Genomic DNA, 23784 nt, shown 5'->3' on the forward strand with positions numbered 1-23784 from the left:
GCTTCCAGTTTTGAGTGCTTCCTGCTGAATCAGCGTCGTCAACCCTGGGAGGTTCGGTTCTTAAAGAGAACCTTGTCCTCCTCTCGTGGTGACTTAAATGGTCTAGGAGCTGCCGTGGAAGCCATGCTCCTCGCCCGTAACTCTGGTCTCTCCCACCATCAGAGTGAGTCTGTGCTGACTTCCCCAAAACACAGAGGGCGTGTCCTGGGCCTCACTCTGTGGACACACAGGTCACCTGCCAGCTCCCTGAGGAGTCACTGGCACTCCGTGTGCAGCGCTGGCCACATGTGTGCCCCCGTCCTGGCCATGCCACTCAGGGTGAGGGGCCTCCTAGGCCTGGGCCACTCGGCCTCTGTTTCTCGTCTCTAAAATCAGACCAGATCAAGGACAGTGGCAGAACCCAGTGATGACACCCTGAACCGGATGATCTCCTGAGACCCTCTTTTTTTTTTAACGTGTGGCACCTACATCTGCCTGAGAGCTTGGCCTGCAGCGATGCGCCCCGTGTCACCTGCTCCAGGAAGGAGCACACTGTGCAGTGTCGACATGTAGGACTGACCGTCGTGATCCTTGGGCCTGTTGACTGCTGCTGAGCGTCATAGGGCCTGGTTTGCACACCTTTGTGGCAGACACCAGGCACTTTGTCCTCACAACCGCCCTGTGAGGAATGCTGCTGTCCAGTCCAGCAAAGGAAGCTGGCACTGAGAGTCACTTGCCAAACCCCGGGGCCCAGCGGAGGCCACTTCCGACATCCACACCCCCAGTGACGCCACTGCTCTGCCTGTCTCTCTGGAAAGGGACAAACTTTCTTTTTCCATGAGCCAGGGTCTCGCTGTGTGGCCCTGCTGGCCTCGGTCCTGGGCTCTAGTGACCCTCCCACCTCAGCCTCTGACTAGCTGGGACGAAACGTGTGCACCAGCCCAGCTGGACAGACTTTCTTGAAAGTGGTGCTGTTGTTGACTTAATGACGTGGGGTGGGACATCAGGCAGGAGTAGGGCCCAGGAGTCAGGAAACTTCCTGGACAGGAACCAGGCAAAAACCACCACTTTCAGCTGGAAGAGAGCTGATGAGACCCAGGGTCTTTTTCTCTTTTTTAACTAATACCAAGTTTGAGGTGTTTTTGTTTTGTCTTTTGAGGTGGGGTCTTACTATGTGGCCCAGACTGACCTTGACCTCGGGCTCCTCCTGCCTCAGCTTGCTGGGTCGCTGAACTACAAGGGTGCACCATCACACCTGGCAGAGTCCCTCGTGGCACATGCATGTGATCCCAGCACTGGAGAGGCTGAGGCATGGGGACTGCAAGTATGAGGCCGCCCTTGGCAACAGCGAGGGCCTGTCTCAACATAGAAAACAAATAAAGCGTTGGATATGCAGCACCCCTGAGTTCAATTCCCAGCACCAGAAAAGAAGCAGCCCACCCACCCGTCAGGAGGCCAGAGGGAGTTCATTCACACGAACTCTGGGGCGTTCAGAGCAGCCTCTGGGGTTGGGACAGGGGTCGGGCCTGCCCCTGCAGGGCTTCGTTACTGGGCCAAGGGCAAAGTGGGACTTACAAGGGCTGGGTCAGCTGCTTCCACAGACCTGTCCAGCTCCCGCCAGGGCTCCTGCAGGGGACAGGGTTGGAAAGGTCTGCTCCCTTCCCTGGACTGGCGGGGGTGGGGCTATGTGGTCTCGCAGCTCTGCGTTTCCAGGGGAAGGGTAGATACGTGGAACTCTGCTGTCATTTAAAATGTCTCCTTTTAGATGAAAGAACAAGTCTTGGCGAGTTCTTGGAGAGGGGAGCCCTGGAGGAGCGCTGGTGGAAGGCACAGCAGTGCCACTTGACGGTTCCTCGAGGTACCTGCTGCCGGTGACCGCAAGTCCTGCTCCTGGGCGTGTGGACCCGAGAGATGAGCAGGGCTCGCGGGCTCTCCAATGTCCTTCGCACTGGGGACGGCTCCGGTGATTGCCAGCAGATGGGTGGGCACCAGAACAGCCCATAGCTGGGCGGGACATTAACCCCGGAGGAGGGACGCCGCAAGAACAGGCCGCGAGAAGCCAGCCAAAGGGCGGCCGTGCAAATGACCCCGTCTGTGGGCGTCCAGAGCAGGCAGGTCCCTGGAGACCAGAGGCTGGCCGGGAGCAGGGTGGCCGCCCACGGGGATGCGGTTTGCCTTGGGTGATGAAAAAGAGCAAAGGCAGACGGAGATGAAGGCTTCACAAAATCCTGAACACCCCGAGTGACCCTGAACGACCCCCTCAGAAATGGCGGATGGTGTGTGGATTTTCCCCAGAAGATGAGGGGCAGACGGGAGCAAGTAAAAGTGATCAGTACCCCAGAGGCTGTGTCACCGTTACCTGGGAAAATGGGGGATCCACGTTCACATCCAGGGCTGTTTCCTCAGAGGGTCCTGGGACACAGGCTGAGGCCCGGGAGGGGCCGCACAGGAGTGAGGCTATCTCCCACCTGCCACGGCAGCGGGGACCTGGAAGGTGCCCTGTGAGCAAGGACCTTCTGCCTTGGAACAGCAGCCATCTCTGCAGGTCCCCAGTTCCCCTGTCCTGGGGACGTGTACCCAGAGTCAGGACGGTGACAGTGGCGTCTGCAAACCCACCTGCAGACTTGTCCTCTCGGCCATCAATCCTGGGCAGTGCGGCCCTGGCTGGCAGCAGGCGCGCTCGCCAGGGTGCAGGGGATTGCGCAGGTCACGTGCAGATGCTGCGCCACCTGGAATAAGGGGCTCGAGCCCCCGCAGCCTTGGGATCCTGGCTCTGAAGTGACGCTGGGGGCCTGCGGCTGCACTTGTCTAACTTGGATCCCATGGGTGTAGCCTTCTGGTCTTAAAGTCCAGGTCCTAGAGCCAAACCTGGGCTCAGATCAGCCTCTGCCACCAACTCGTCCTTGCCTTCTGCCTCGTTTCTTGGGTACAGGAGCCAGAGCCAGAGGGACGTGGTGAGGACTGAAGTGGCCGTGGCAGCATTGAGAACAGCGCTGGCTCTCGGAAACCGTGCCCCTGGGGAAGCGCCTGTGCCTAGCTCTTCAGTGCTGGGCGTGGTGAACTGCCCGTTGGCACCCTGTCGCTGCAGCCAGCCTGGCCTGCCTTCCCCCCACTGCCACCACAGCCTCCCGGCCTGTCCAGAGCACAGGATGGGAGTGGGGCACCCTCGCCATTCAACACTCCCGCTCCCAAGTCACAGGGCAAGGCCATCACTGCTGCGGGCCGGTGGGGGGCTCAGGGGGTCCCGGCCTGGGGATCTTACAAGGACCTGCTTACCAGCCATGGCCAGGAAAGGAGGAGCCACCTTGCCCACGGCCAGAGGGCCACCCACGGCTCACGTCTGCCCAGTACAGCTGTGGGGCGGGGGTGGGGGTTGCCTGCCTGAGTCAGCTCACCTTGGTGTCCCCTCCGACCCTCTCAGCTGGCCAGAGACTATGCAGGGCCAGCATCAACAACCATGCCAGGCCTGTGACGGGTCCTTCCTAGCCGGCACGCTCAGGCTTGTTCCCAAGATGACGCGGCAGCAGGAAACACTGTTACCAAACCCAAACAATGCCCCATGCCCCCCATGCCCCCCACATACCTGCCCGTCCTAATCCCTGAACCGGTGACTCTTCCCTGACCTCTGTGAGTGATGAAGCCTGTTGAGATGGGAGGTGACCCTCAATACCCAAGCAGGCCCCGCGTCATCGTGAAACAGGAAATGAGCACAGGTTGAGGGAGGGATGCAGGCCACCAGCAGAGCACGTGGGCACCTCCAGGGGTGGAACAGCAGGGGACGCACTCCCCCCTGGCACCTCCAGAGGGAGCCAGCCCTGATGACACCTTCCTGTGCTGACAGCTGACTCCAGATCGGTTTTGTGGTTTTGTGTGCATGTGTGTGTGTCAGGGATGGGGGGCGTGGGGATCTGTCATTGAACCCAGGGGCACTTAACCACCGGGCCACATCCCCAGCCCTTTTTAAATATTTTATCTAGAGACAGGGTCTTGCTGAGTTGCTCAGTGCCTCACTAAGTTGCTGAGTCTGGCTTTGAACTCACAATCCTCCTGCCTCAGCCTCCTGAGCCGCTATGATTACAGATGTGCACCACTGTGCCTGGCCTCCAGACCTGTAACGTAATTAATGTGAGTTGTTTGAAGCTACGACTCTTTTTGTGTTAATTTGTCACAGTAGCCAATGCAGTCACACTCTCAGGAAATTAGAATTTGATGCCAGGCACGGTGGCTCACACCTGTAATCCCTGCAGCTTGGGAGGTTGGGACAGGAGGATCACAAGTTCAAAGCCAGCCTCAGCAACTTAGTGAGACCCTAAGCAATTTAACAAGATCCTGTCTCAAAATAAAAGAGAAAAAGGGGGCTGGGGTTGTGTCTCAGTGGTAGAGCACTTGCCTAGCATGCATGAGGCACTGGGTTCGATTCTCAGCACCGCATATAAATAAGTAAATAAAATAAAGTCTATCAACAACTAATAAAAATATTTTTTAAAAAGATTAAAAAAAAGGGCTGGGGATATGACTTAGTGGTTTAGCCTCCCTGTGTTCAATCCCTGGTACCAAAAAAAGGGAGATAAATTAGAGTTTGATAAATCTGGAGGGGGCCTGGGTGAGCTGAGAACCACTATTCTGAGGGCATTTTGGAAATGAGACCTCTGCTTGCAGAGCTGGCCGGACATTGCCAAGGTGTCCGCTGGGCAGAGCTCCTGCCTACTCTCCTGCAATTGAGCCACTCAAACTTCCCACCCTCCCAAGGCTGCAGCGAAGTCCCTGGGCCCACCCAAGGTGTGCTGAGGCTTCCCTTTACCCAGGCTCCTCCTCAGACCGCAGCCAGGGCAAGGAGACGCCCCAGACAGGGCCTGCGTCCTCACCAGTCTTCTATGCAGATCCCTCAGCTCCTATAAAACCCATCCCAAGTTCTGGCCACTCCTTCCCAGTCTGCTCTCATGGTGAAGTCCTCGGCTGCTGGCCGCCTCACGGAGAATCAAGTTCAGCCATCATGCTGTGGCCTCTGAGCTGCTCTAAGATGTCCCTTACCCACTGCTCAGCTTCATTTTGTGTTCAAAGTTGAGACCAAGCAAGTTTCCTCCGCAGCCTGATTTCTGATTCTGCCCTACCCTGTCACCTGTCACCTTTGGAAGGTAGAAAAACATAGCCACATTATTTTGCAACTACTCCCACCAAAAAGAAAGGGAGTTGATTTTCCCATTTGCTGATCGATCTGGGCTGGTGACTCTTGTGACTCATGGTGGCCAATAGGACACGGCAGAAGTGACTTTGTGCTAGTTACAGGGCCTGGGCCCAAAAGTGGCCCTGCAGCTGTGCCTCGCCCTCTTGAAACCCTTTGGCCACCATGTAGCGTAGCCTGAAAGCTCGACCACTGTGGGTCGCAAGAGCCCCATGCACAGAGGTCCAGCTGGCAGCACACCAGGCCCGGAACTGGGAGCAAGGCCCTCCAAAACCCTCCCGCCCCATCGGGCTGCACACCAGACCCTAGTGAGGAGGGGCTTCAAGCAAGACCATCGAGAGGACCTCCAGCTGCACCCAGGCCACTCTGCTAGACGGCGAGGACATAGATGGTGGCAGTGTCAAGGGACACGTGGTGATGCTGCCATCAAGAACTCCAGCTGGCCCTCACTGCCCTCCTTCGTCGTCTCTCTTCCCCACCCCCCCACTCCAGCACTCCTGGAACTCAGCTCTACGCCCTGGACTTTGTCACCTGTGCGGGGATCTCAGGGACTCAGGTGACACCCAGTAGGTACTTGATGAACATTAAAAGTCACTTGGGGATGTGGCTCAGTGACAGCACCCGGGTTCATTCCCCAAAACCAAAAAAGAAATGGTCACAAGGGGGGCCCCTCTGGCTGATACTTCAAGCCGCGTTCGTTCCAGCTCGGGAACACGCGCTTCCCACTCGGCAAGTGGGAGCCTGGATGCCAGAGCAGCTGTCCTCAGCCTGGGACAGAGGCCCACCCTGAGGGGCAGCTGGGGCCGGTCAGCCTGCGTCCCTGCAGTGCCTCCTGCTCCAGCTGCCCACGTGGAGGCGTGGAAATGCTGCCCTGTGTGTTCAGGCAGATTTACTTGCTTGGAGGAGGCACATTTGGTCCACGCTGGGGCCCCTCAGCCCTGGGGCCTGAACAGCAAAGGGGAGGAGGCTCAGGTGGCCCTCCCTTCCAACCAGGGCCAGAGAGTTCCCCGGCAGGCCCCTGTCCAGGGGGAGTCGGGTCGAACCCTGCAGGGAGGAGGTACGGCTGACCCACTTCCTCTGCATCTCTCCAGCCTCCCATCCCCTCCTAGTCCTAGTCCCTGCAGCCTCATCCCACGCTGCGACCAAAGTCCACCGGCCAGCGTGGCACTGCTGGGCATCTCCTGGGCCAACCCCAGTCACAACCTCCGGCATGATTGTCACACTAGAGGGACATGATGCAGCCCTACTCTGTCATCCATCGTGAGACTCTAAGTCTGTGAGTTCTTCTCAGATGAGGAAATGAAGACCCATTTAAAGTCACGTCCAAATGGTGCCAACTGTCGTCCTTTCCGGGCGGGATTTGAGTGGCTTAGAAGGCAGGGGCCTGGACCTCAGCCACCAGTGGGAGCTCCGTGGCCCTCACCCACCCCCACAGCCCCGCTGGACCTGAATTGCTCCTGGAATATCTGGGGAAGACAGGGGACAGCAGCCTGTGACTTAGGAAGAAAGGGGGCGGGTCCTCAGTGGAACTTCCATAGCCCTTGGCCGAGAGGGAGGGTGGCGATGACTTCATGTTTGGATTAGAGACTCTCTGGGGATGGGACAAAGCCTGTCTGTATTTCAGGCCTGGTGACCTCCCAGCCCGTGAGAGAAGAGATCCAAGCTCATCGTGACCCCGGGCTGAGTCCAGAACCTGTGGACACTGAGGGCGTGGGAGCAGCCTTCTCGCTGCCTGACACCTGCTGGTGCCACCCACTGTCCCAGACCCAGGACACCAGCCAGGGGGACCGTGATCCGTCGCTCCTCGCCTGGTTGGAGCATCCGGATCACCCGAGCTCTGACATCCACCCTTGGGCTCCACCTGAGACTAATTAAATCAGAGCCCCGGGGCCTGGGGGCCATGTAAAGCCCCCAGGGGGGTCTGCTGAGTCCTGCGAGAGTGGATACTAAGAGCCCCCTTTGTGGAGCATTTGCCCTAGCCAGGCCCCCAGAGGTTATCTGTACACGCCTTAGTTCCTGGACTCTTCTCTGATCCCTCTGAGGTAAGTACGGCTGCCGTCTCTGTTTACAGGTGAGGAAACTGAGGCACAGAGCAGTGGACTCATCTGCCCAGTGGTCAACATTAAATCTTTGAGTCTGTGTACTTGAACTCCGGGGTGCTTCTGCCAGATGGGGTGAGACCAGCTTTGTGCAAACAGGGAAAATAAAAAGAAGTGAGTCCAATGGGCCTCGGGCCAATCTCAGTGTCATGTTAATGGAAGAGCGGTTGGCTGGATTGGAAAGGCCGAGTTCAAATCCTGGGCCTCCCCAACTGCAGGCCCCTGGGCAAGGAAGTTGCTTCCGATCTCTGCCTCAGTCTCCCCCTCAGCCTCCCCACAGGCGAAGGACCAGCGCTTGCCCTCTCCTGAGCCAGGGAGATTGTGGAACCCCCAGCCTGGGCCTGGCGGAGGGGATTGGGGCTGCCCTTTTGCCCCCACTGCCTTAGGTCAACGCTGGGCGTGTCACAAGAGAGGAACCCTGAAGGGGCACTTTGGGGCCTGGGGGGGATCTTCGTGAAGCACCGTTGGCCCAGGTCTCACGCCCAGAGCTGAGACAGCCTCAGTTTGAAAGGGTGTTGCTGGGAGAGGCTGAGTCTCCCCAAAACTGGCCCTGCCCTTAATCCACAGTCCTGAGCACACAGAGGGTTCCCCCCATCTGGCCATCTAGGGGTGGGGGACATCCCACACCCACCCTACCATGCTGAAGGCCCAAGGATCAGGCCCAAAGCCTTCTGCATAGACGCCTCCATTCTCAAACTAGGAGCTGCCAGAGAAGGTGCCCCCACCCCGTGGGGGGCAGGTTGGGGGTGCAGCAAGTGTCGGCGGCTCTCTCTGCATGGCTCCACAAGCACCAGAACCCTGCAGAAGTGTCCCCCTCTCCCCAAGGGTGAGCCAGGGGTCCTGAGGGTTAGGTGACGTCCCTTTTGTACCAGATACGAGTGCTGTTGGTTTCACCAAAAGAGAAACTATTCTTTACATTAAAAATAATTTTAAAAGTTTTCCTCTTTGTTAAATGTGCAAATATTTAAAGACTACCAAGAGGTGTCAAATGTCCTGCCTGGGCCCTGCTGTTGCTTCGAGGGGTGAGGAGCCAGCCAGGGAAAGGAGAGAGAACTGGCCCCAGAGTCTCACCCAGGGTGACAAAGGACTTGAGCTGCATTCTGCCCCTCTAGAGGATCCTGTTCTTCTGCCGTACACAGCTATGGACTTCGAACATGGGACTTGGTTTTCTCATCTGAACAATGGGTTCGTTGACAATGCTCAGGATTAAGCAGGGATCAAAGCCCTGGGATCATCGGGACCACTCAGTGACAGCTGTTAGGTTCTATCTGCTCAAATGATAACCAGTGACAACTGGGAGGATTAGTTATGTCCGTTAAAATAATTTTAATGCTCTTATTTTTGTGGGCCAATGTGAATACTGCATCAAAGAAAGATGCACTGAAGGACAGCCCATGGGCAGTCAGTGTGCTGTCCAGGGATACCCCAAAGAATGGGGGCACAAACCTGTGAGATGAAAAATGTAGGCCCCTCTGCCCTGTGTCTTCTTTCTCATGGGTGGCGATCAGCCGTCTTCTTTCTGGGACTGCCTCTCCCGCCCCACCTCCTCTCCATCCTCACCCTGACACAGACCAGACCCCCAAATGCCCTGAAATGGATCCTGGCATCAGGCAGCAGCAACAGAATTTTCCAGCAGAGGGCGCTCCAAGCCCACGCGGACAAAGCCCTGGGCCTTCAGAGCCACATCCTGAAGTAGGAAGGTCAGGGCTGTGCCATCCCCTCTCCTCTCCCAGCCAGGGCCAGTGCAGATGGTGCCTGATGGGAAGGCTACCTGCATCCTTCTTGGTCCTGACTCAGGTCTGTCTGTGACCTTCAGAAGTCAGAAGTCATTCTGACCCATGCCATTTCCCAAGCATCTGTGTGCACACAGTAGCCGCTTTTGGTTGCACCTACTCAGTTTAGGGCCTTTAGGGCCACCGTCCCTCGGTTTGCAGCATGCATGAGTTTGAGTTCGGGCTGAAGAGCAGGGCCTGGGATCTATGTCCACTTGTGAGGTCAGGCACCTCTGGACTGTCACTGAGACACGACTTTTGCCCTAGAATGAACCCAGCAGTGGGACCTGTCAACGCTGCTTCCAGAAGAGCCCTGGACTGTCTCCATGGTAGGCAGGTGTGTGGGCCAGCACTCACTTCAGCTGGCCGCAGTCCTGCCAGGGTGAGCCTGGCAGAGGTGTAAGCGCTGTGTCTCAGCTCCCTTACTGTGAAAGTGGTCATTGTGCCCAGAATGGACTCTCCATGGAGGTTCGCCCGGAGGGTTATGGGAGCAGGGCTTGGCACAGGGCCAAGAAGGTTGCCTGTGACCATCTATCTCTTGCTACCCATCCAAATCACAGTCACGGCCACTTCGTTCCCTAAACCTCCCAGAAAACCAGGGTCACATTCAAACCCTTCCACCCCAGATGAACCACGTGCCCTGGACCATCGCCTGCCTGCCCTCTGGCTGACTCAGGCCAGGCTGCCCACACACCCTGATGACCCTGGCAGGCTCCACCTGGCCTCTGCTCTGGCCTTGCCCCGCCTTCCTGTTGTTTGCCCTGTAGTCAGTGCGACTCTGTCGAAAATGCAAATCTGCTCGTTTTGCTCCTGTGTAACGTCCCCCAGGTGATTTCCCAGTAAACTCAGGATTCAGTTGAGCCTCTTAGGCTGATCCCAAGGCCTCCGATGTTCCCTCCAGCCTCGTCCCTCTAAGCAACAGCAGGGCGCAGGCAGGACATTTGACACCTCTTGGTAGTCTTTAAATATCTGCACATTTATCAAAGAGGAAAACTTTTTAAATTATTTTTAGTGTAAAGAATAGTTTCTCGGGCTGGGGTTACAGCTCAGTTGGTGGAGTGCTTGCCTCGCATGCACAAGGCCCTGGGTTCAATCCCCAGCACCACAAATTAAAAAAAAAAAAAAAAAAAAAAAGAACAGTTTCTCTTTTGGTGAAACTCTTATCAAAGAACTGTTAACTAATCAGGAAGCATCTTTCATATGACAGCTTCCTGCCCTCATGGGCAGATGACGTTAGCCACTCACACTCCTTAAGGATGACTGTGTCTTACGTGGATTCAGGTTCAAAGTCTGTTTGTCCATAAACAGCCCCCACCTTTCTGCCCTGTGCCTGTGACTCCTCCTCGGGACAGGAGTCTTCGCCACCCAAGATGGGTCAGCACTGGGCAAAGGTGCTTGTTAAGTTTCTGGCTGGAGAAGGTGGTGCAGCCTGAGTTGAGTCCCTCCTCCTGGTTCATTCCCACAAATGCTCTTTCCTATGGCTCTGCCCTCATCTGTCCAGCTTGCTGGTCACTCCATTCAGCCCTGGCTCATCCGTTGCAAAACTGTCCCCTGGTCCCCCCATACAGGGCTCACAAACGTTCAGACCCAGTGCTGCTTGCGTAAAGCTGATATTTGGAAATGTGACTTTCTACCTGGGAGTTAAATTCCTAGAAATATGACCCACCCGTGCATGTCATTTCAGAAATATCAACAGTGTGCCCTGATTTATAGTGTGAAGGAGGACTAAGAGCAAGCCATAAGCTCATGGAGGGGGAGATTGGACCTCTTCCAAGACATGAAGGAGGGACCAGACGCCTGGGAGGTAATGGCCACAGGTGTGCCCTGCAGGTGACTCAGACATCGAAGGCTGCTGGTGACGTGCTTTTCTGAAATGGTGACCAAGTCTTGGTGAACGTCCAAAAGAAGCATAGAACAACTTTCTCTCAACGTACAGGGTGGTTGCTCTCCTGGGAAATCATATGCTTTTCTATGTAAAATGAAGTCAGATTCTAGATAGATGCCAATAATTTCAAACAGGATTTTCACCTACATGAATGGGACGTGGGCCCGTTCTTTGTTGCAGGGCACAAGACAGCTAGTCTTCCTGCCCACTGGTGTTACCAAATGGCCAGTGACTCTGGACAAATTTTCAATGCCAGTGGGGACAGCCTGGAAACTGTCCCCAGGAAAACAAAGAGGTTAGTGGCTTGAGCCACACCCCCAGGTCTGCACTGGGCCTTTGCACACACCATTTGTTGAAGGGGACTCTGCCCTTTCAGCAGGTCTCCACACGTTCCTCATCCCACTTCAACACAACTATCTCATAGAAGACCAGGTGGAGAAACTGCCTCTGCCATCCAGGTGAGTCCTGCAAGGCAGGGCTGTGCCCCAGCATCTGGCTGATTCTGTAAACTGAGGTCACTGCCCATCTCACTTCTCAGGAGACTGAGAGTGAATCAAGTTCAGGGCCAAACCCAGGTGCCCCTCCCCCCTTCCTCAGGGCAGGCAGAAATGACCACTGCCGAATCCTGCTGCTGCTGGAAAGTTCCTGGAAATTCCTGTGTGGACTGACTTTTTTATGTTGAGCACAAAAGATTGCTCTGGGTCGTTCACACAGGAGTGTCCAGCTCTTTCTTGGTAAAGACCTCCCCCGACTTTTTTTTTGGGGGGGGGCACTGATGGTCATGAAACCCAGGGCCCTGTGTATGCTGAGCAAGTGCACCACTGCTCAGCTATGTCCCCAGCCCCCCACCATTATTTCTTGTTTTTATATATATATATATTTTGTAGTTGTTGATGGACCTTTATTCTGTTTATTTATTTGTTTGTTTGCTTATTTATTTATATGCAGTGCTGAGAATTGAACTCAGTGCCTCCCACACGCAAGAAGAGCTCCACCAATGAGCCACAACCCCAGCCCCCCCACCCCCGTTATTTCTTAATGTTGACTTTTAATTTTTAAAAGCTAAGATATCACTCAGCTACCTTAAAGCAAGCAAAGCGCGTGGATTTTTGCTTGTGTTGACCTTGAGACACTACCGTTGAGATCCAGCTGGACAACTGAGCCCAGCACGCCCCTGGCCCTTGCTGACCTCCATCCTGTGGTCAGGTTTGCCTGGTCTCCAACATCAGGTAGATGGCAACGCCCTAGGTGTCTTCTCGGCATCTGCCTCTTCCACTTGAGCACAGCGTGGCTGTGAGACGCCCCCCACCCAAGACGGATCTGAAGTTCCTTCCCTTGATGGCCGAGCTGAGGGGCCCCCTGACCGCTCGCCACCACTGCTCTTTCCCGTTCTTCCTGGACAGTGTTCAGACTGTTTCCAGTGTGGGGTGATCCTGCGATGGATTTTCTTGTGTAGGTTAACTTTATTTGGAGTCGATAATGCAATCATATGACACCAGGAAAATTCAATAGTTTTCTAGGGTTCCTATAACAAGTTTCTACAAACTCGGGGGCTGAGAACCCCCCAAGTTTATTCTCCATCATTCTGCAGGCTCAAAGTCCAAAATCAAGATATCAGCAGGACGGTGCTCCCTTCAAAGGCTTCATGGGAAACTGCCCCTGCCAAGCTGGTGGCCCCGGGTGTCCCTTGACTTATGGTGGCATTGCTCTAATCTCTGCCTCTGACTTCACTCCTTAAATTTAGGGTCCACCCCAATCCCAGAAGAGATCATCTGAAGACATTTAACCTAGTTATGCCTATAACTGCCCATTTTCCAAGTAAGGTCACATTCACAGGTTACAGGGATTAGGACACTGATGTTGGGATATGCCCTTGGGGCAGATTCAGTTCACACCATGACAAATCCCAAATGCATGAAGTAGAAGGAGTCCCTTTCCAGCCCTGGCTCCAACCACCCACTGCCCTCCACAAATGTGTGCTTCCAGAGACAGTTACTAATACATAGGAATATCTGTACCTGTCTGTGTCATTTTTACCTGAATAATAACTCGATTGCAAGATACTAGCTTAGACACTGACCTTCCCTTCTAACTGCAGATTAATGGCCACCCCTCCCCAGTAATACTGCAGTGCCTCAGTCTCGGTTTTTGTGTTTCAGTTCTGGGGACTGAGCCCAGAGCCCCCCACACTCCAGTCAAGCACTTAGCTACATCCCAGACCTTTTTATTTTATTTTGAGAAAGGATCTCTCTGTGTTACCCAGACTGATCTCCACCTTGGAATCCTCCTGCCTCAGCCTCCAGAGTAGCTGGGACTAGAGGCGTGGCCACAGTGCCCCCTTCTTTCGAACAGCTACATAGCTCCCCATTTATGGATGAACCAGGTTTGTTAATTTAAGCATTGCCCACTCCGTGGACCTTCAAACTGCTTTCAATCATTGGCTCTTTCCACCTGTGCTCAAAGACTGTCTGCAAGTGATGTCTTTGTCCAAGTGCATGAGTCTAAAATGACTGGCTTCCCTTCCTCACTTCGTTTTTGTTTATTTGTTTTGGTACCAGGGACGGAGCTCAGGGGCGCTCAACCACTGAGCCACATCCCCAGCCCAATTTTGAATTTTATTTAGAGATAGGGTCTCACTGAGTTGCTTAGTGCCTTGCTTTTGCTGAGGCTGGGATTACAGGCATGATCCGCCCCGCCCAGCTCCTTCCTTACTTAAAAAAAAAAAGACATGGTAGCTGGGCCCAGTGGTGCACTCTTGTAACCCAGCAGCTGGGAGGCTGAAGCAGGAGGATCAAAAGTTCAAAGCCAGCTTCAACAAAAGCAAGGCACTAAGCAACTCAGTGAGACCCTGTCTCTAAATACAATACAAAATAGGGCTGGGGATGTGCCTCAGTAGCTGAGTGCCCCTGGGTTTAATCCCCAGTACCAAAAAACAAAAATAAATTAAAAGACAATATAATAGGATTAAAAACTACTTTTAATTTTTATTTTAAACAATACCTTTATTTTGGGCTGGGGCTGTAGCTCAGCGGCAAAGTGCTCACGTAGCATGTGCGGGGCCCTGGGTTCAATCCTCAACACCACATAAAAATAAATAAAGATATTATGTACAACTACAACTAAAAAATAAATATTAAAAAAAATCATGGGGCTGGGGATGTGGTTCAAGCGGTAGCACATTCGCCTGGCATGCGTGTGGCCCGAGTTCGATCCTCAGCACCACATACAAAGATGTTGTGTCCGCCAAAAAAAAATTTTTTTAAAAATACCTTTATTTTATTTATTTATTTATTTTTATGTGGTTCCCTGGGAATCGGCCCCAGTGCCTCGAGTGTGCTAGGCAAGTGCTCTACCACTGAGCCACAACCCCGGGCCCCTATTTTTGATTTAAAAAGTCTTCCTTTACCCACCCCCTGCCCCAGCCCTCTGCGTGTCCTTTCCATCCACAATCGGAAGCATTTGCAGAGCTGCAGACACAGGCACGCATCCTCTTCATTCTGCTCCATAGATACCACTCGTCTCCTAAGAGTTTTCCATCCTGCTCCTCGGTCATCAAAGTTACATTTCCGTTGCTGTAAAACAATGTCACTCACCGGACAAATGGGACATGATAAGACTAGCAAGCCATGGAAACCACTGCCCTCCACGGGTGCTCAGTTTTGTCTTCTCTTAATGTAATACCACTGAGGACATCTTCTTTCCAATAGCTTTTTAATAAAAAAGGAAAGATAGATTTCCAAGCACAGCGTTATTCAAAGACGGTGAACAATTGGCTGTGCTAACCTTGGGTTGCCAAACTGCTTTTCCAATCCATACTGACATTGGGGTGAGGGTCCTGCCCGGCTCCCAGCCCTGGCCCAGCAGCTACCTTTATCAAAAACATCACATCTAGGGCCTTCCTGAAAGTCCCTTCCGCCTGGATCTGTTTGATTTCTCTTCTCCTCCAGCCATGCTGCTGTGGATTCCCAGATTCCGAGGGACCTGGCGTTGGACCACAGTGTGGCTCCCTGGTGCTTAGATCAGCAGGCCTGGCACGTGGTAGGTTCCAGCTCAGTGGGTGCTGAGTGAATTAATGGGTGACTCATCTCCTGCTTGTGTGTCAACTCTCCTTACCCAATTCTACCGCGTCTTCCCGACATCAGGCAGCATCATTCAAAAAACTGCAAATAGAATAAAATGGCACTTTAATCTTAGTTTCTCTGGCTTAGTCAACTGCCCGTGGCTGGGATAGTCACAGATAGTCTGTGTTGAAACCAGAACTGAAGGACCCCTGGCCTCCCCATGTAACCCAGTGTCTCAACCATCTTTGGCCTGGTCCCTTGTGCATGCTCCAGGGTACCAGCCTCTCTGATGGTGACTGGCTCCCTCTGACTTGTGGGGCTCCCTCTCCCTTGGTTTTTGAGGTGGCCAGCTCAGGTAGGAGCTCCCAGGCCCCAGAAGCCAGCCTCACCCTAGCTGTCCCTTGAGGGGACAATCTTGGTGGCTGGACATTTTTCCATTGAATTTGTTTACTCTTTGCATTGTCTCCTGGGCCCCTGTGGGTTCTGGGCTCTGGGATTTGCATGCCTTTTCACTGGGAGTTGGGCTTGGGTTGTTTTGCTGTCAGTTTCTTCCTTGGTATATTTTTGTTCTTTTCTATCACCATGACATGGAAGATGGATCTGAATTGTTTGTTTTTTATGTAAAAAAAAAAAAAAATAGGGAGAGGAAATTGCTATGTCATGCTGTTCTTGTTGAAGTGTGTGTGTGTGTGTGTGTGCACGGGTGTGCACACATGCCCGATCATATCAGTGAGTGCTGCGTTCTGAACCTCACCTTGTGTGTCAGGAGCACATAAGGCATTTGGGGAGAAGAGGGTGAAATGTGCCCAAAACAGGACAGACAGCAAAACGAGAAGCTTTGATGACCACACTCTTGGGTGCAGTTTTTCATGGGGCCCAGCCCTCTTCCCTACCCACTGGGTTTTCAGCTAATACTGCTGATGGAATGAATTCTACCTGATTTCTTTTATGGTAGACACAGTTGGATCCCCAACTCAGGGGGGACTTGTGTATCTAAGTCTTCTCCACAGAAATATTGCCACTCTCCAGACAAAATTTGGTGTTTCTCTTTTAGTGCATATTTCCAGGTGACTTCAGGTTTATATGTTTAGATTTGGGGATTTTTTTTTTCCCTGGGAAGAACGATTTTTGGAATATTTGCATGTATATTCACAATGAGCTATCTTGGGGACAGGATCCATGAAATTCATTTATGTCTCATGTATGGCTTAGGATCAAAGCCTGAAGGTAAATTTATACAACAATCTTAGAGTTCTGTCCCCAAAAGTCTCCTGTGGTGTGGAATTTTCCGCTTGCAGCTTCCGGTTGGCGCTCCGGATGGGTCTGCGCTCTGGATGTTGCAGTTTGGTGCACCTGGGACTCGGGCTAGGGATGCTCACCCCGTGTTTCCCATTTACGTTTGCAAAGACTAGAAGTCACATTTTTGTGTTTTCAGGCTGTGCTTAAATGGCACCACGCCGGCCGCCACTCTGCAACTTGCTTTCCTTGACGGCTTCCACTCTCCCAGCTGATCCCCTCCGATGGTGTCCTGCAATGAATCATCCATTCTGGGAGAGCGATGGCTATCCTAGCTCCCAGGGTTACCTCAGCAAGCTCCACAGACCCAGAGGCCTAAACAACAAAATCATTCTCTCACAGTCCTAGAGGTCCAAGGTCCAGACTCAGGTGTGGCCAGGGAGGCTCCCTCTGGCAGGGAGGGAGGGTCTGCCCGGTGGCTCCTCCCAGCTTCCAGCAGCGGCAGGCATTCCCCGGCTTGGGCTGCCTTCTCCTCCGTCCACCCTGTCCTTTTCTCTCTATGCATTTCTGTCCTAGAGTCTAAACTCCCCCCTTTTTACAAAGGACACCAGTTATTTTGGACAAGGACCCTCTATAACCTCATCTCAGTGATGATCAACACAGACCCTGTTTCCAAACAAGGCCACATTCACACACCCTGGGTTAGGACATCACCGTCTTTGGAGTGGGTGTGTGTCCCAGAACAATGGCCAAATAGGTGATTTCTGATTTTCAATCTTCAAATATACTTCTGTAGTCTGGGGATATAGCTCATGGTACAGTGCTTGTCTAGAAGGAGGCGGCTCAAACACACTTGGGGAACTACCAAGATCACGTCCTAGTCTACATGAGGGCTGTGTTGAGGGGTGCCCCAGGGACTTCACTTCTCTAGGATGTGCCTCTCCAGCCTGGCAGCAGTTTAGAATCACCTGGAAGCCTTAGAAAATGCAGTGCCCAGGCCCTACCCAGAGATCTGACTTAATGGGCTGGAGGAGGGCCCAGCTGCAATCAGAGTGCAGCCAGGGCCGAGGCTGCTGGACTGGCTCCCTGCTCCTCAGAGTGTGTTTCTCAGACCAGCTGCAGCAGCCCTGGGAGCTGGGGAGAAAAGCCCATGCTCCCCGGCCCCCACTCCATCTCCAGGAAGCTCCCTCTGGAGGGGTGGTCACTCTGTTAGTGGCTGTAACAAAACACCTGAGACAATGTCAAAAGAGGAAAAAATTCATTTGGACTCTTGGTTTCAGATGTTGGGTGCATGGTCAGTCAGTGGCCCTGCTGCATTTGGGTCTGTGATGAGTGAGGCAGCCTATCGTGGTGATGGTGGGACGGAGTGGTGGAACAAACCATTCACCTCTTGACTAGGGGTGAAAGAGGAAGAGGAAGAGACCAGAGTCCTGTGATGCCCTTTGACCTAACTGTAACCGAAAGCTCAGTCCCCATCCTCCATGCCAATTCAATAAGAAGACAAGGTCTTGAGAGAAAGGAAAAGGGGTCATTGCTTTGCTAGCAAAGGAGAAACACAGGCATCCCTGTCCCAAAGGCTGTGATTCTGCCCACCTGCAGGAACAGGGGGCGGTTTATAGAAGTGATTCAAAGAAAATGAGATTGGGGAGGAGAGATCAGGAAGGAGAAGGTTAGAAAAAAGAAGATCTGGGAGGAGAAGAATGGGAAAAAGGAAAAAAAAACATGTAAATCTCAAAGCCATGAGGGATGGAGTCAAAGCATCAAGTGAACCCCTGTTACATAACCTCGCCCTACGCCCTACCTCCAAAAGGCATCTACCCCCTTCTAATTCCAGGTCCAAACTACAGCAGCCACCCAACCCGTTGTCGGTCCTGACTGCCCCAAGAACAAACCCAGCTGAACCTGCAATTGGAGTTGTGTTCCTGTGCTAGAGGCTGCAGAGATGGGTGTTGGATTAGTTTCTGGTGGCTGCTATAACAGATTGCCACTAACTGAGCCACGTGGGTGCGGTGGCACACGCCTGTAATCCCAGCAGCTCCGGAGGCTGAGACAGGAGAATCATGAGTTCAAAGCCAGCCTCAGCAAGGTCGAGGCACTGAGCAATTCAGTGAGACCCTGTCTCTAAATGAAATATAAAAAGGGCTGGGATGTGGCTCAGTAGTTGAGTGCCCCTGAGTTCAATCCCCTGGTACCAAAAAAAAAAAAAAAAAAAAATTGCCTTAAAAGTTTGGTGCCTTAAAAGAGTAGAATGGTATTGTCTCACAGGTCAGGAGGCCACCATTCAGAATCAAGTTGTCAAAGGGTGAATTCCTTCCGGAGGGTCTGAGGCGCAGTACGTTCCAGTCCCCTCAGCTCCAGGAGGTCAGCTAGGATCCTGTCTTTTCCTGCTTGCAGAAGCTTCTCTCCTAGGGCCCTGAGCTGCTTCCCTTTCTCTGCTCTTACAAGGACTTGACATTGAACTCAGGGCCTATCTGACCCAGGATGATCTCATCTTGAGATCTTTAACTTGATTACATTCAGCAAGACCCTTTTCCAAATAAGGATGCATTCCCAAATTCCGAGCAGACACATCTTCTGGGGGGCAGGGGAGCAGGGGCCATCTGTAGGGTGGGGGGGAGTTCCTACAAGATGGGGAAAGAGCGCCCTTCACCCGTCACGCCCTAGAAGGTATGCACCCAATCTGCCATTTTCTTTACTCCTACCCCAAATCCAGTGACATGTTATCCCATTCCTGTAAATTTATCTTAAGGAATTTGTTCATCATCGTAGATTAAAAACAAAAACAAAAACTCTCTTTGTGGCTACTTTTCCTGAAATGTGGGAAGCGACCCCCCAGGAGAGGAGGTAATTACTTAATTACTTCAATAACATCCATGCACATTACTGAGAGGCTGCCAGGTAGACACAGAAGCAAGAGGGCAGAAGACAAGAGTCAGGAATTGCTGTTTCCCCACGAGAGAGAGCGTGGGCACACGGTGAGCCAAACCATCAGGTAATGGAAATCAGGACAGGGCGGGGAAGAACAGGTAGCATCACAGGTGTTTCCCAAGCCATTAGCCACTCAGCGATGACTCCCGGATGAGTAGAGTCCCTGGGATGGGAATCACACCCGACAGGAAGGAGGCCCCAGGAGGAGGGGCAGCCCACAGGAAGAACCACGCCCGCTGCCCACGTGTGAGCATCAAAATGACAAAACCCACAGCAGAACAGAAAGGCTCATGATTAGGTGAAAAATATAGAATAAAAATGGATTCAGCTGGGGATATAGCTCAGTTGGTAGAGTGCTTGCCTTGCATGCACAAGGCCCTGGGTTCAATCCCCAGCATCACCAAAAAAAAAAAAAAAAAGTGTCACATGATCTGGCAACCCCGTTCTGGGAATATACTGACAAGATTGAAAACAGGGACTCCAAGGGATATGTGCACACCCCCATTCACAGCATCATTATTGGCCTATTGGCCGTAACCAAAAGGTGGAAACCCAAATGTCCATTGGTAGATGAATGGATGAACAAAATCTGCTATCATCCTATAATCAGATAACATTCAGCCCTAAAAATGAAGGAAATTTGGACACACGCCACAACATGGATGAATCTTGAGGGCCTTTTGCTAAATGAAATGAGCAAGTCACAAAAGGCCACATATTGCATGATCCCATTTTTGGAAGGTACAAATTCCTAGAGGTGGAGAGCAGAGTGTGGAGCTGACATCAGGGGCTGGGAGGGGCAGGGAATGGGGAGTTAGTGCCGAGGGCCATGCAATTTCAGTTCTCAAGATGAAAGAGACCCGGGGCTGGATGGTGGCTGGGCTGCACCACCGTGGGAATGGAGTGAACGCCACAGAACTGCACTTCAGCAGGTTTGCTCTGGACTATTTTATGTTGCATATGCTACCTTAATTAGGAGGAAAAAAAAGAGATGCTTCTTTGTGTAGTAGCTGATAAGGGAGGGGTGTACTTGTTCCTTTGTTCCTTTAAAAAATCTTTTTTTTTTTTTTTTTTTTTTAATTATCCAGCCCATGGAATGAGGAGAAGGAAGCGGGCGTAATGGCTGATCTGTGACCTTGGGCAAACAACCTCCTTTTGAGTTTGTTTCCTTCTCTGTCAAAATGGGGCAGATAGAAAAACCTTCACCTTCCAGAGATGCTGGAGGGGTGTCCTCTAAGTCACACACTGGAGTGCTTGGCTTCCAGTGGGCACTGCCTGGGGGTTAGTTCCCTCTCCACAGTTCTGTGGCAGAAACACATGCTCAAGGACACACTAAAGGAGTCTGTGTGGCAGGGCAATTGTCTAGCAGCATGCTGTGTGTTTTTAAACCGCCGTCCTATTATGTGCATGGAAGATCTAGAAGTCAGGAGTGGTACTGGGCCAGGCAAGAGTTTTTAAAATCCCAATTCTGGGATGTGCTGCCTAGAGGATCTTGGGCAAATGACCTGACATCTTTAAGCATTAGTTCAGTATTCTTCACTGCAAAATAATTGCACTACCATATACAGTTCCTGTAGGCCATATTTTTTAATCGTAGGAATTTTCAAAAGTTCAAAAAAGAAGGAAAAATAAAATAATGAACCTGCAGCACCCATCACCAATCTTCAACAACTGGCAATAAATCAATAATTTTGTTTCATCTTTACCACTGCATCCCTCCCCTGCTGGTTATTTTACATTAAATCCCAAACCTAGAGACTATTTTAAAAAACATCACCATGATTTTGTTGTTGTGTTTCAATTTTTTTTTTTTTTTTTGTACCAGGGAATGAACTGGAGGCACTCGACCACTGAGCCACATCCTAGCCTGTTTTTTTTCCTTTGTTTTGTTTTGGGTACTGGGAATTGAACTCAGGGGTGCTTAATCACAGAGCCATATCCCCAGCCCTTTTTAAATATATTATTTAGAGAGAGGGTCTCTGAATTGCAAGTGCCTCGCTAAATTGCTGAGGCTGGCTTTGAACTCATGATCCTCCTTCCTCAGCCTCCCAAGTCACTGGAATTAAAGGCATGGGCCACCACGCCCATCCCCCAGCCCTGTTTTGTATTTTATTTAGAGATGGGGGTCTCACTGAGTTGCTTAGCGCCTCACCAGCCTCACCACTGTCGTTAAGGCTGGCTTTGAAATTGCGATCCTCCTGCTTCAGCCTCTGGAGCCCCTAAGATTATAGGCATGGGCCACCGTGCCTGGCTTGTTTTGATTTTGGGTGCTGGGTATAGACCTAAGCATGCTTTATCACTGAGTTACATCCTCAGTCCTTTTTATTTTTTTTATTTTGAAATGCCTGTGCTAAGTTTCTAAGGCTGGCCTTGAATTTTTGATCCTCTTGCTTCACCCTCCCGAGTCACTGGGGTTACAGGTGTGTGCCACCACACCTGGCATAAGACATTACCATGATTTATTTATTTATTTATTTATTTGGTGCTGGGGATTGAACCCAGGGCCTTGTGTATGCGAGGCAAGCGCTCCACCAACTGATCTATATCCCCAGCCCTGCCATAATTACTTTTTAACATTTTTTAAAATGGGGTCTTGCTCTGTTGCTCAGGCTGACCTTGAACTTCTGGCCTCAAGCAATCCTCCTACTTCAGCCTCCTGAGTAGCTGGAACCACAGACATGTTTGGTTTTAAACAAAGTTTTAAAAACCATATCTTAATATCAATGGGTCAGGTTCCTTTTTCCTCCCCGCCTCTGAGCCTCAGTTTCACCGTTACCAACTAGGAGAGGACCAGAAGAATCGAAGAGCTTTCCCATCTCTTGTAAGGCCAAGTTTCATGCCATTGACGGTGGTGGGGATTTGGCTGTGTCAGTGGTCACTTCTGACAAAGAGGCGGGCACCAAGTACAGACTCGAAATGGTGAGTCTCCTAGTCAAAGCATCAAGTGAACCCAGACTACTCCACAGGCCGTCGCCAGCCGGCTGCTTGCTGGCCTGTGATCTTAGGAATTGAGTCCACAATTGATTGGTGATGTCTGTCTCGGCTGAAAAAGAGGAGAGGACCAGCTTCCCCACCTTAAGCCAGACCCGGGGCTTCGGAAATGCAACTGGTCCTCCTCATAGGTTTGGTTAGTTGACCTCCAAGCCAGATCTGCTTAAGATTTCTAGCCAGATAGAAAAGTGAACCCATAGAGAGATGAACCACTTGCCTGAATCCCTGGCCAGGACTCGGCCATCTGTCAAGCACTGCTATTGTGAGACCACACAGGCAGAGGGAACACTGGTCCTCTGAGATTCGCGGGTCATTGTCGTCCATGCTGAATGAAATTCATTAGTCCTTTGTGAGCTGTTCAGGTTTAATGCCTCTAAAATTGCCCCATGGAACTGGAGCGTGGTGGAGTAACGCAGACAATGGGCTGCCCGTTGACGACAGCCCTCTGACTGCCTCCGAAGAGTTGCGTCATGCTCTGCCCAGGGCGCCCGCGTGGAGCCTGCGAATCACGACTGCACCCAGTGAGTGTTCTAGTGTGCATCTGAGGACAGGAAGCAGAACTGTGTCCATGCCTGTCCCTGATGAAACACGGGGAGCCATGTCCTGCCGGGCCAAAAGGAGGCCCGGGCGCCAGGGGTCTTGTGGTGAGGCTCAGCTGGGGGCAAGGTGCAGGGTGGGTGTCCTTCGGTGTGGCCTTTGGGCTCCTCTATAGGGTGAACTGTGTACCCTCTCCAGATATGCTGAAGTCCAAACCCTCAAGTCCTCAGAATGCCAGTTTCTTTGGAAACAGGGTTGTCGCAGATGCGGTAAGTGAAGATGAGGTCATGCTGGAATAGGGTGGGATCCTACTGCATTGTGACTGTGTCCTTATGAAAAGGGGAAGTCTGGGCAAGGACACAGACCAGGAGACGCCCTTGACCGTGAAGGCAGAGATGAGGGTATGCCTTTATCTATACATAAGCCAAGGAATGCCCAAATTGCCATCAACAGGCCTGTGACAGATTCTCCCTCACAGCTCATAAGAAACCCACCCTGTGGATTCCTTGATTTGGGCACTTTTGGACCCAAAATCAAAAGATGAGAGAATACATCTCATCTTTGTGGGGTACTTCCTCAGGGCAGCCCCAGGACACCTCCGGGAAGGCTGGACTGGACTGGGAACCTAAGGCTTGAGCCCAGCGGATTCCTTACCTAGGTACTCCCCCTGGCCTCTGGGCTGAGGCAGCCATTCGGGCCCTGGGACCAGACAGGAAAACGGAGGCAGCTCATTTTTAGGAAGGTGAGATGCCAGAACGGACTCCAGCGGGCGGAGGGATAGAGAGGGGAGTTCCTAGACCTGCCCTGGCTCCTTCCTCCGGAGGCCTGCCTGCTCAGCGCTGGGTCCCCAGGCTTGTGTGTTCTTCCCATCAATCCCCCTTCCCCAAGGCGTCACCGGGGCAAGGTTTAGCTGAACACTTCACCTGTTTTGGAAGGACTTTGAAAACTGTCAAGAGGAATACACATTTCCTGAGCAGTAACAAACCTTATGAAACAGTGCTGTGTGCAGGTGCATGGTGACACGTAAAGAAGCCCAGGCCAGGGCCCTGGGTGGTCCCAGGCCCCTGGGTGTGCCATGGGCTGTATGAGACTGCCACACCTGCTCCCCTGACTC

The 23784-nt window shown here is 52.3% G+C and overlaps 1 long non-coding RNA gene and 1 other non-coding gene across 5 annotated transcripts; both read left to right on the forward strand.

Annotated features, from left to right (window-relative positions):
- Positions 1 to 5280: 5280 nt before the first annotated feature.
- Positions 5281 to 18977, forward strand: LOC120888035 (uncharacterized). 4 transcript variants are annotated; one of them, XR_013431045.1, is made up of 5 exons: positions 5281 to 7203; positions 10717 to 11375; positions 14865 to 14955; positions 16414 to 16971; positions 18049 to 18977. It is a non-coding gene; the product is annotated as an uncharacterized LOC120888035 (long non-coding RNA). The 4 variants fall into 4 exon arrangements; XR_013431044.1 differs by lacking the exon at positions 18049 to 18977 and having other exon boundaries at positions 16414 to 16643; positions 16818 to 17473; XR_013431042.1 differs by lacking the exon at positions 18049 to 18977 and having other exon boundaries at positions 16414 to 17473.
- Positions 18978 to 19472: 495 nt separating this feature from the next.
- On the forward strand, positions 19473 to 19545 carry Trnaa-ugc (transfer RNA alanine (anticodon UGC)). The gene has a single exon. It is a non-coding gene; the product is annotated as a tRNA-Ala (tRNA).
- The last annotated feature ends 4239 nt before the right edge of the window (positions 19546 to 23784 follow it).

Source organism: Ictidomys tridecemlineatus, chromosome 15, assembly GCF_052094955.1.
Source record: "Ictidomys tridecemlineatus isolate mIctTri1 chromosome 15, mIctTri1.hap1, whole genome shotgun sequence".
Classification (NCBI taxonomy): Eukaryota; Metazoa; Chordata; class Mammalia; order Rodentia; family Sciuridae; genus Ictidomys; species Ictidomys tridecemlineatus.